We start from the raw sequence: 11801 nt of genomic DNA, 5'->3' as shown, positions 1-11801 counted from the left end.
CCAGCATTACTAGACTAACAACATTGCCTGGAACTTTTTGTTTCACTTTGATTTTAGAAGTCATTTTAGGGTTTTACGGGTGGAGTAGCATGAAACCAGTGCTGCATACTGAACCATTTCCCTTGTCATCTCGAGCATTAGTCATCCAAGGTTTGTAACGCCCTTTCATTTTGAAGCACTCAGAAGTCCCCTAGTGTGACACACCTCCACCTTCACCTCTGTGCAAGAGATGGACAAGCAGCATTGTGATGTGAGCATTAAGCACTGTCACAATGCGCCCATCTGAGGGCTATGCAAATCTGGGCCATTTGAGAGCTGACAGCAACGCAGTCTTGGTGATGAAACCTTCCCCAGGTAAAAAAAAATTAACTGCCATGAAATGGGGGTGATTCCACCCATATTGAGATGGACTTCTAGGTGTCCCCTGTCTGTTTTAGTTGCCCATCAGGTGGCTAAAGCCTTCAGGACTAAGTATTGGTCTATTAAGAGCTATTTGTTTGGCTCCTGCTTGTAGACCTGCTGCCCGACCCCCCTGTCTGTGTGTTTGAGCCGAGCATCACAGTAGCAGAAGGCACTTGGCGGGGGCACTTTTATGTCTTAGAGAACAGGAAACAAGGAAAGAGGTAATGCCAGAAGCATTTAGCATAGGATCTAGCAACAGGCTCTAGTGACTGACTGACTTCTTCCATGAAGGCCCCAACTCCTACCTCTCATCACATCTTAAAAATTACGCCTTCATATTATAAATCCACATTGATTAGTGTCTTAGTTAGGGTTTTATTGCTGTGAACAGACACCATGACTAATGCAAGTTTATAAAGGACATGCCATTGGGGCTGGCTTACAGGTTCGGAGGTTCAGTCCAGTATCATTAAGGCAGGATCATGGCAGCATCCAGGCAGGCATGGTGCAGGAGGAGCTGAGAGATCTACATCTTCATCTGAAGGAAGCCAGGAACAGACTGAGCATCCTCAGGCAGCTAGGAGGAGGGTCTCCAAGCCCACCCCCACAGTGACACACTTCCTTCAACAAGGCCACACCTTCTAATAGTCCCACTCCCTGGGCTGAGCATACGAAACGATCACAATTAGGTCCCAGACCTTATGGTCAAATTATCTCTTGAAATAACACCGCTGACATATCTTAGATGTGCCTCCCAGTCTTCTAGGCCTTTCTTAATCCATCCAAAGTGACAGTCACAACCATCACAGATCCACCATGTGTCACCTGGCACCCAAACACATCACTTTTACCCCTAAAATCCCCCCCCCCGGGACCTCAAATAGGGACACAACCATGCCACACAGCATTCAGTGCATATACACAAGTCTACCAAAGTCTTAACATCCCAACACGGTTCACAAGCCCAAGCCCAAAGTCTTCTCTAGGACCTGAGGCAAGCTCTTAGTTATGAGCTACTAAAATAAGAAAATAAATAAAACCAAGGGCTGGAGAGATGGCTCTGTAGTTTAGAGCTGAGCTGCCCTCCTGGAGGACCTGGGATCAGTTCCAAGCATCCCCATGTCAACTCACAGCCATGTGTACCTCCAGCTAGGTAATCTGACTCTCTGTCCTGGCTCCTGAGAGTGTTTAGATGCACAAGTGCTGCACAGACATACAGGCAGACAAAACACTAAACAACAACAATGACCTCCAACACACAGCGGCAGAGTAAGACATTAGCATTTCTGAAGGGAGAGACGGTCTGTGCTGATGGCTGTCAGTACAGAGCTTGCTGTACAAGCATAAAGGCCTGAGTCTGAATGCAGCACCCAAATAGGGAAGGAAGGAAGGAAGGAAGGAAGGAAGGAAGGAAGGAAGGAAGGAAGCAGAGTGCAGAGTCACATCCTTATAACTCCAGCACTGAGAGATAGACAGGAGATCCCTCAGGCTTGTTGGCCAGATGGCCTTGCCAAATTTGTGAGTTCCAAGTTCAGTGAGAAACCCTGTCTTGAAAAAAAATAAGGTGGAGAGCTATGGAGGAAGATATTTGACATTAACTTCTGGTTTGCACACACACACACAAACACTCACACACTCACATACACACATTCACACACACACACTCACACTATCACAAACACACACACAAACACTCACATGCACACATTCACACACACACTCACACTATCACAAACACACACACACACTCACACACTCACATACACACATTCACACACACACTCACACTATCACAAACACACACACACAAACACTCACATGCACACATTCACACACACACTCACACTATCACAAACACACACACACTCACATACACACATTCACACACACACACTCACACTATCACAAACATACACACACACCTCACACACACACTCACAAACACACACATACTCACACACATACACACACCTCACACACACACTCACAAACACATACACACACATACACACTCACATACACAAATACACACACACTCACGCTCTCATACTCACACACACATTCGCACACACATACTCACACACACGCCCCACACACGCCCCACACACACTCACGCACACTCATACACACTCACACACACACACTCATACACACTCACACACACACACACACACAACTGGATCAAACTGAGGCAAGCATTGAACCCTGCACTCTGTCTTATATTTGGGGCGTGTGGTATCACCATGTGTTTCAGGGTGTGTGGTATTACCACGTATGCGAGTGGCACTGGCATCGGGCAGCCCCATCTCTGTGGTGCTTCCAGTAACATCCACACAGCTGCTTTCCTGAGTGTCTCAGGGTTTCCGCTGCTGTGAGGAGACACCATGACCAAGGCAACTCTTACAAAGGCTTGCTATTTCACATCCTGGCATCTCTACATACTGGAGTCTTCATTTCAGCTTAGGCCTCACCCCAGTGGCTTCACATCTTGCCCTTTTAGGGACTCCATGCAGGAAGCCAACACTCCTATACCGCCTAGCCTCGCAACACTCCCTTTAAAATGTTAGTGGAATCCCACATGATCCTGTAACTACAACATTCTGCATTCCTGCAAAGCTTGCATCACACGAACAATGCCATAGTCAGCTGCCAGTTTAGACAGTAACTACCCCTAATCCTTAGATGACAGCAGCCTCTGAGGGCCTGGAAAACACTTCATTGGACAGGCTTGTAGTAGCAAGGAGCCTCGAAGGTACTCTCTTCTCAAAGTCAAGGTGATGCACAATTTAATGTCATGAATACTGCAATGGTTCGATTCAGATCAGTGCTGAAGCTCCAGTCTACAGCTGTACAACACGTTGCACCTGATCTGCTCTGAAATGCTTCAAAATAACTTTCCCATTGTCCCACTACACACAAACGTTTGGGACTTATCTCTCTTTAACAGCAGTAAACACTTCCTCGGGCACATCCTCCTGTCTCTCTTTCAAAACAATGCCTTCTCAAGCCAGACTGTACATTTTTTAAAAATTCTTTTCTGCCTCTTGGTGGTCCTGATTATAAAAGAAGTAGCATTAGAAATTCCAAAGCCGGGAGCTGGAGAGATGGCTCAGCGGTTAAGAGCACTGATTACTTTTCCAGAGGTCCAGAGTTCAATTCCCAGCAACCGCATGGTGGCTCACAGCCATCTGTAATGAGATCCGATGCCCTCTTCTGGTGTGTCTGAAGACAGTGACAGTGTACTTATATGGAATAAATAAATACATCTTTTTAAAAAAGAAAGAAATCCAAAGCCTGAGTACTTGCTGCCTTGAAAGTTCCTCTTTTAGGACTGGAAATGTAGCTCAGCTGATAAGAGTGCTTGCCCAGCACACAGGAAGCCCTGGGCTTGATCCCCAGCATAACATACATAAGCATGGTGACTCTTGCCTGTAATCTTAGCACTTGAAAGTTATGGATAGGAGGATTAGAAGTTCAGGGTCCTCTTCAGCTCAGTTCAAGGGCAGCCTGAGATACACAAAACTCTGTCTCAAAACTAAAAAGAAAGCACTCTTTTATGCCAGCCCTTGGGAGGCAGAGGCAGGCAAATCTCTGTAAGTCCAAGGCCAGCCTGGTCTATACAAAGAAAACATCGAGATCGAGAGAGAGAGAGAGAGAGAGAGAGAGAGAGAGAGAGAGAGAGAGAGAGGAAAATGAAAATGAAGGAAAAGAAAATTCCTCTATCTAATTTTTGAGCCCATCAACTTTAAACTGGGACCCATTCAAAGTCTCAGGACTTGAGACATAGATACAATATAACCAGACTCTTTGCCAGAAACATAACATGAGCAGGCTCTAGTCCATTCCCCAATGGAATCCTCCTCAATAGAACCCCAGAATAGCTTTTGTCTTTTTTTTAACTTTAAAGATTAAACTGAAGGCCAGCTCTCTGCCATTGATCTATCTCCCCAGCCCTCGTTTTACTTTGTATCGGGAGACATGGTCTCACTGAGATGCCCGGGCTACTCTTGAACCCACTCTAAAGCCCATTGTCCCAGCTAGTTTTAGGTCAATTGGACACAAGCTTTAGTCATCTGAAAGACGGGAACCTCAGCTGAGTAAATGCCTCCATAAAATCCAGTTATAGGGCATTTAATCTTAATTAGTGATTGATGGGGGAGAGCCCAGCCCATCGTGGGTGGTACCATTCCTGGAATGGTGATCCTGGGTTCTATAAGAAAGCAAGCTGAGCAAGCCAGTGGAAGCAACCCAGTTAATAGCATTCCCACATTGCTTCTGCATCAGTTCCTGCCTGCAGGTTCCTGTCCTGCTTGAGTTCCTGTCCTGGCTTCCTTCAGTGATGGACTACAGTGTTGACATGTAAGCCAAATAAACCCTTTCCTCCCCAGCTTGCTTTCTGGTCATGCAACATGTTTCACTGCAACAATAGAAACTCTAAGAATCAACCGGGATTGATTCCAGGTGTTGCTGTCACAGACTTGACCATGTTTTGGGGAGGATCATGAAAGGACCTTGGAACTTTGGGCTAGAAGAGCCATTGGTTGTTGAGAGCTCAGCGAGCTGTTCTGTGGGAGCTCAGAAGATAAGAATGTTGAGAGCTCTGCAGACAACGGAGGTCTGGCTTGTGAAGTTTCAAAAGGAAGCAAGGACTCTACCAGGCTATTTGTGTGAAGAATCTGTGTCGTCTGGTCAGCTGGGGCTGAAAAAAATCAGCTGTGATTGAGAAGAAATCAGCATCACTGAGGTGAAATCTTCTGGGAAGTGTTTTTTGTTTTTTTTTTTTCATCTGTGTTCCAGAGATGGCCAATGTTGTACCAAACTTCGTAGTATAAAAGTCACCCAAGTGGACTGGTTTTGAAGGCATGAAATCATAGAAAGCAGCTAAGGCTTGACACTGTGAGAGGCCAAGAAAGAACATTGGTGAAGGTGCAGTTTTAGTAGAGTTGAAATCCAAGAATTAAAGGGGCCATGCAGAGAAGTTGAGGCTCTGTACCATGAAGAGAGCCAGGACAGGCTCCTGTTAAAACTACAGCCCATGGGGCTGGGGATTTAGCTCAGTGGTAGAGCGCTTACCTAAGAAGCGCAAGGCCCTGGGTTCGGTCCCCAGCTCCGAAAAAAAGAACCAAAAAAAAAAAAAAAAAAAAAAAAAAAAAACTACAGCCCAGTTGCAGCGAAAGGCCCCAGTATTTTGGAAATGCCAATACCGTGGGACCACCACCCAGTCAGAGTCTAGAAGACAAGCTGTGTATGAAGATGGTGGGGCCAGAGGAGTGACTCAAGCCTGCTGGTGGAGCCCATCTGATCCTAAGTGAATCCCAGATAATTACCCAGTTTGGTTTGGTTTTATGCAGATTTTGACCATGCCCTGGTTCTTCCCTCTTGAAGTAAAAAAAAAGTATTTAATGTATTTTTTGATTTTACAGGACCCCACAATTGAGAGAGGAATTGGAGAGACTGAATTTTAAAAAAAGATTTTACGTTAAAAAATACTTTGGATTTTTTAAAAAAAACTGGTTTTAAATTGCTTGAATTTGTAAAGACTTTTAAAGTTCATAAAATGTTTTATAATGTGTTGTTGATGCTCATGTGTGATCTCCAGGATGAACAAAAAAGGAAAAACTGTGGCTTAACAGTGTTACGCTAGTGTGTCAAGTTGACAAGGGGCCAGTTGTCCGGCTAGATTTATGTCAACTTGACACAAGCTACAGTCATCTGAGAGGAGAGAACCTCAATTAAGAAAATGTTCCCATAAGATCCAGCTACAGGGCGTTTTGTTATTTAATGATTGATTGGGAGGACCCAGCCCATCGGGGGTGGTGCCATCCCTGGGCTGTGGTCCTGGTTCTATAAGAAAGCAGGCAAAAAAAAGTCTGGGGAGCAAAGCAGTAAGCAGCACCTTCCATGGCTTCTGCGTCAGCTCCTGACTCCAGGTTCCTGCCCTGTGTGAGTTCCAGTCCTGGCTTCCTTTGGTGATGAACAGCAGTGTGGAAGTGTGAGCTGGATAAACCCTTTCCTCCCCAGCTTGCTCTTGACCACGGCATTGTACTGCAGCAGTAGAAACCCTAAGAAACCCAGGTAGGGTTTGAACCTTGTGTCATTCCCGTCTCGGCTTCCTGAGTAGTTGGGATTCCAGATGGAGCTATCAGGCTAAGAGGAAAGTCATTACTTTCCATGGTCTATCAGCTTTCTGGCCTTCTGAGCACCCAGGTAAGATCGCCTACAGCCTTCTGAGGTCACCCATTTCTCCAAACTCTTCTGAATTCCTCCCACAACCCCAATGCCCAAGGATTGTGCGGACAGGCTCACTCAGCAGCGACCACACTTCTCCGGCCCTGGTTTTATTAGTCAGATGTTTTCACCACGGTGACCAAAACATTTGTGAAAACAGAGTCAAAGAATTCTTTCTCTCCCAGTTTCAGGGCAAGCCTCAGTCTGCCATGATGAGGGCATGAGAGAGGAGAGCAGTTCATAGCAGCCTTGAAGCAAGACAAGTGGGTTACACAGTAAGAGGTCAGGGCAAAACACAATTGCCAGGAACATTGCCCTACTCACCGCCTTTCTCCACATCCATCAAGGGAGAGACCTGTTCCTTCCTCATGCTGGAGCCCTCAAGACCTATCATTTGTGAAAACACACTCAACAGACACACTTGGGGACCTGGGTTGCTAATCTGCCTTATCAATCTCCTTAATCCAATCATTTGACAATCAAAATTAGCCACCATACAACCGTACTATGTTTATTGGAGGTTATTCAAAGATTATTTGGGTGTATCTTATGCTGAGAGTTTTGGAATGCAGACGTAGCTCGGTTTGTGGAGTACTTGTCTAGTGTGTGCAAAGTCCTGGGTGCTGTTCTCAGTACTGCACAAGTCTGGGGTGCTGGTGAACGACTGTCTGCAAGCCCAGCCCTGGAAGGGTGGAGGGGGAAGGACCAGAAGATCATCAGTTGCTGTGGTGAAACACTGACAGAAACATCCAGTTAGTCGAGGAAAGGGTTTCTATGGCTTATCAATCCAGGCACAGTTCATCATTAGGGAAACCAGCGCAGGAACCCAGAGGCTACAACTGTTTAGGGCCACTGCTCTCACTCATTCTCTGACTCACTTGCTTGATCCTGCGTTCCTGCCGTGCTCCACGCCCTCCCCCGGCACATGACGAGATTCGTCTTATTTGGACTCTGGTCTTTTTCTTTTTAAGTATTTCTTTTGGAAACAACCCCAACACAGAAACAAACACACACACACACCGCCGCCGCCAGTCTAATGTTAACTGTACTTTCTCTTTATTAGAATTAACTTTTAAAATTGTTGTTCTGCCACCGATTACTGTATTACTATATTATTAATAACCATCTCTAATGTCTGGATTCCAGTGCAGTGACACAGGCTGCCACACATTCCCTGCCACAGCTGAGAGCCACCCTCACTTACCTCCCACAACGGACCACTGACACCTCTAAGCCAAACAAAGCCTTAATGAAGCCCCTGGCACCTCCGATGGGTGGAGGTGAAAGTCTCACCAGGTAAACTGTAGGCTTGGCCCCAGCTGGACGCCAGTCTGCATAGGTGTGGCTCTCAACAGAAGGCCAAGTGTCCTTGAAAAGGGCTTGTTATAAGTCACAGAAGATGCCCTGTGCCTTCAGGAACTGAGGACAAAGCCCATAATCTAAAGAACCTGCCATATCCCTAATCACTTGTAATGAGCGGTTTGGGAGTTACAAGGCAGGAAACATAAATGAACATCAAAATGTGTATTTCTTAGACCATGGTGTGGTGGTTGTATCATGTGATAGCTGCTTACCTATCACTGGCTCACCTGAACAATGATTCTAGTCTCTCTCCCAGAGCCCTACCTTAGGATCCCTCATTAAGAAGTTTGCCTCCGGGGCTGGGGATTTAGCTCAGTGGTAGAGCGCTTACCTAGGAAGCGCAAGGCCCTGGGTCCCCAGCTCCGGAAAAAAAAGAACCAAAAAAAAAAAAAAAAAAAAAGAAGTTTGCCTCCAAGGGTTGGGGATTTAGCTCAGCGGTAGAGCGCTTGCCTAGCACACACACACACATGCACACATACACGCAAGCACACACAAGCACACTCGCACACACATACATGCACATGCACACACACACATGTAAGCACACACACATGTACAGACACACACGCACTGTGTTTTAAAAAGAAAATAAAACTTAAAAGAACTACTGAAAAGTCACACCACTAATAGTCAACGGGTTCGCTTCTAAAACACCTATTTTCTTTCTTACAGGATTGAGAGGTTGCATCTAACCTTGAAGTCAGAGGTGTCTTGGTTCACATCTAGCTCCCTCCGGGCTGTGAGACCTTTGGTTAGCTAGAAGAGTTTAATGGGGTTTGACTCTGTCACTCAGAGACGCTAACACTATTTCATGGGTGGCCATGGTGGTTTTAAATAAGCCAATGCACGTGAAGCCTCTATTGAGTCCGCAGTATGTATCCCGCACATACTAGTGCAAAATCATTTCCAAGGAAAGTTCACAACATGGACTGGCTGAACAATTCTCTTGTAAAAGGATTTGATCTAGAAGTGGTTTTCTTCATTCTTATCCCCCACCCCGCATGTCTGTGTGTGTATGTGTGCGTGTGTGTGTGTGTGTGTGTGTGTGTGTCTATATGTGTGTGGTGTGTGTGCATGTGGTATGTGTGCTCATGGTAGTGTGCTCTATATGTTGTAGTGTATGTATGTGTGTATGCTCTGTGTGTATGTATTATGTGTGCTGTTTGTGTCTATATGTGTGTGTGCTGTGTGTGTTCATGGTGTGTGCACTCTATATGTATGTAGTGTGTGTGTATATATGCTATATAAGTATTATGTGCATGTATGTATGTAGTATGTGTGCTGTGTGTGTACGTATCTGTGTGTGTATGTAATGTGTGAGTGTCTGTGTGTGTGGTGTGTGTGTCTGAGTGTGTGCATGTGGTATATGTGCTCTATAAGTATGTAGTATGTACATGTATATGTGCATGTATGCATGTAGTATGTTGCTGTGCATGTCTGAATGTGTGTATACTGTAAGTGTATGTATGTATGGTGTGTGTAGGTGTGTGTAGGTGTGTGTGTGTGTGTGTGTGTGTGTGTGTGTGTGTGTGTGTGTGTAGGTACTCCTTCCACTGTGGGCTTCAGGAATCCAGCTCAGGCTTACGCAGCACTTTTACCAGCTGAGCTGTCTCCTGCCCTGGATCTAAAGTTTTAAAGTCTCTTATTTTTAGGTCATTGGGCCCATTGCTTTTAGGTCACTTGTCTGGTGCACATTCAGCTGCCATTACCACGTGACCTCCCAGGGAACTTCCTGTCCTTCCTGCTGTTTTAGTGGTTTGCTGGTGCAAAGTCAGGGATTTCAAAGCTGTAGCTCAAGGTGGAGTTTTATCATGCAGCCGGAATTCGCTTTCCTGGTTGCAACAATGTTAACAACTGAAATTCAAAATAGGATGTTTTCTATTCAGTTCCTTCTCAGACTCTTTCTCTACACAGAAAAAACGTGGGTAGCAGATACATTGAGTGGAGAGAAGATTCTGAGTAAAACCCTACTGGTGGTTTTGACTGAGAACTTAAAACTTTACTTTCGTTATTACCAGACAGGATCAACTGTCATTGAAAGCAAGACAAAACAAGAATAGCGGTTCACCCTGAAGAGTAATTCCAGCATTGAAGAAAATCAGATGTTATAGCCATACATGTACAAAATAATTTTAGTGTAACTTTTAAAGTAAGATTAAGATTTCTGAAAGTTATTAAGTTAATATACCAAGTATCAGGTGTCATCGTGTCTCTTTCATACTTAGTTATTATATTATAACTATATTATATTATATTAATAACTATAAATTATTTGCTAGCTCCAGGATTCTGACTTCAGAGCCTACGCTGGAGTTATACTGAAGGACTTGGAATAAACTGAAGTTGGAAATCACATTAGGATTTCATAGAAGGTCCTAGGCTAAGTATTGATAACAGACATGAAGATAAGGATACAGTCCCTGCACAGGACAGCCCTAGACTTGATGGTGTGAGAAGACAAAGAAGACGTATATTTTCCAGGAAGGTGAGGCACCTGCCAGAAAGTGATTAATTATGCCTTGGAAGAACAATAACAGTTTAGGGAATCTTTTTTCCTGTAGCCAACAATAAAATGATACAACATTACCGTTCCCTCACCATCTACAAGATACACCCTAACCTCACCTTATCCCTCAAGAGTGGTCTGGGAAAGGGCTGAAGTTCAAAGGTGAAGAAGCTAAGGACCACATACCTAGTCACACGGGATTTGAGGCCAGATGTGCATAGTTCCTTAGCCTTGTCCAGTCCAGAAACACCCATTCTGCTTCTCTATTACAATCTGCAGGTAAGATAAAAAGACAAGACAGAATCCCAGGCCTACCTACCAACCAGCAGCCTCTTCTCTCGCTGAGCTGGAATCCCAGTTTGAAGACGGGGACTTCCAATTTCATGTGTTTGCCAGATTCCCTCATCCGTGACTTGTGAACACCCGAGAGTCAAAGAAAGAGTCCTCATGCTTTTTCTGAGACCTTCTGGACCCAGCACTCACATGCTGACTGGCTGATCGCTGACCTGCCCCGTGTTTTTATGAGGAGCTTGATAAGTATGTGGTTGTGAGTTAAGGTAACTGGAGTGAAAAGGCTAGACTTGGTGTCTGTAAGCTAGCCAAAGGGGAGTTATGACCATAGCAGTATGGTGTTATGGCTTTTAGACTAGTAACTCCCCATGTTTAACGTGCATCATCAACCCTCTGCATACAGTTGCAGAATCGTCCTGTCCACCCTGTTGGATCATCACAGAGGAGCTCAGATAGCAGCTCTGGAGCCATTTGATGGAGACATACACAGCTCATTTCCCAACTTCAACACAGTGGCTATTTTGCTTCTCAGAGTAGCAAAGAGTAATAATTTCAACAATTGACCTCATGCTTCGAGTGCTAACAAACTAAAGTGCTTGGTTCCTCTCCTTGACGCTTCACACACTTACAGAACTCTCCCAGCACCCTGCAGGACTGTAGCTAGATGACTGATGGGGATGTGTAAGAAGGAGAGCAGTCCACCCTTGAACCTACAGAGGGAGGGCAGAGACATAAGCCCATGGCACCTTCACCAACTATCTAGGGTTTGCTGTATGCTTGGTAGTGGGCCGATCTATCTCAGCTTACAGTCAGGATGCTAATGAGAGCAGAGAATGCCGAAGCACCCTGGGGAGATGTTTGGAGGACTGGACACTGGGTGGGAGGTTTTCAACCTTAGGAGTTGCTTTTCTGAGATGTGTGCCTACCTTTTTGCTGTTCTGGTGATCCAAACCCAAGGCCTTGAGACACGAGCGAGCCCTGAGCTATACCCACACCCCAGTCGCTGAGGTAG

The 11801-nt window shown here is 45.3% G+C and overlaps 1 long non-coding RNA gene across 2 annotated transcripts; it reads left to right on the top strand.

The window, feature by feature from the left end:
• Positions 1-312: 312 nt before the first annotated feature.
• Positions 313-11381, top strand: LOC108352696 (uncharacterized). Of its 2 annotated transcripts, XR_010057427.1 has the most exons (3): positions 313-354; positions 10272-10477; positions 10778-11381. It is a non-coding gene; the product is annotated as an uncharacterized LOC108352696 (long non-coding RNA). The 2 variants fall into 2 exon arrangements; XR_010057426.1 differs by lacking the exon at positions 313-354 and having other exon boundaries at positions 7907-10477.
• Positions 11382-11801: the final 420 nt, after the last annotated feature.

This window comes from Rattus norvegicus, chromosome 14 (genome assembly GCF_036323735.1).
Source record: "Rattus norvegicus strain BN/NHsdMcwi chromosome 14, GRCr8, whole genome shotgun sequence".
Classification (NCBI taxonomy): Eukaryota; Metazoa; Chordata; class Mammalia; order Rodentia; family Muridae; genus Rattus; species Rattus norvegicus.
The sequence above is the reverse complement of the archived record's forward strand: the minus strand, read 5'-3'. Positions and strand labels throughout refer to the sequence as shown.